This window comes from Limulus polyphemus, unplaced genomic scaffold, assembly GCF_000517525.1.
Source record: "Limulus polyphemus unplaced genomic scaffold, Limulus_polyphemus-2.1.2 Scaffold1795, whole genome shotgun sequence".
In the NCBI taxonomy this organism is placed as follows: Eukaryota; Metazoa; Arthropoda; class Merostomata; order Xiphosura; family Limulidae; genus Limulus; species Limulus polyphemus.
Genome location: NW_013667405.1, coordinates 97382 through 98485, shown reverse-complemented (window position 1 = coordinate 98485; position 1104 = coordinate 97382).

Genomic DNA, 1104 nt, shown 5'->3' with positions numbered 1-1104 from the left:
TTTTTTCTTTTCTTTCTTTCTTGCTCTTTTCTTTCTTTCTGTCTTTTCCTTTCTTTTCTTTTTGATTAGATATCCCATAATGGGTAACAATACTAAGACAATGTCCTCAGGACGGAACTTACGTTCTTCAAAGCTAGGATAGGTTTCAAAGGAGCAACAGGAATTTTCTGGTTAGATTTTGCGACTAACTGATAGGTATGACAAGCTTTACAAAATGGAGAAACGTTTTGCCTAATTTTTTGCCAAAAGAAATGTCCCATAATTTTGTCACATGTTATGTTGACACCTAAATGACCTCCCATGGGGAGTTCATGGGCAACTTTCAATATTTCAGAATGATATGCTTGGGGAACAACGATTTGATAAACAATAGCCCAGTCCTCTGAAGCTGGTACATTTGGTGGTCTCCTCATAAGCACACCATTTGTGAAAAAAATAACCATTTAGAACTTTCTCCAGTTCATCTTTTGGGAGTGCATATTTAAATAGTGAAGAGATCTGCAGATCTTTCTCTTGCTCAGCTATCAGTTTACTTTTATTAAATGGAGCTTCAGTAAGTGAATCAGATCCCTAACGTCCATCATTATCCCTTACCGAGGAATCATCAGTAGGACAATTATCCACAAGATCCTCGTCGGATCCAAAAAAAAAGTCTGAGAGAAATCTATAATATCGTACTCAGAATACATGTCTATCATTTGTTTTTGGCTTAATTTCTTAGCCTGAGCTCGAGTCACAGCACACGAGAGAAACACATCAGGATTCTCCTCAACGATGCCCCCCAGTAGCACAGCGGTATGTCTCCGGACCTACAACGCTAGAAACCGGGTTTCGATACCCGTGGTGGGCAGAGCACAGATAGCCCTTGTGTAGCTTTGTGCATAATTAAAAACAAACAAACAAACAATCTCCTCAACGACAACATCATTCTTAGATTCTCACTAACCATTTTAGGTTTGGCAACAACTTTTCCCCCAGCCAAATCGTTTCCCAACAATAATGATACACCCTTAATTGGCAGAGTAGGTCTTATTCCAACCACAACTGGTCCCGAAACTAGATCTGATACTAAATAAATGATATGAAGAGGAACATTAACAAATC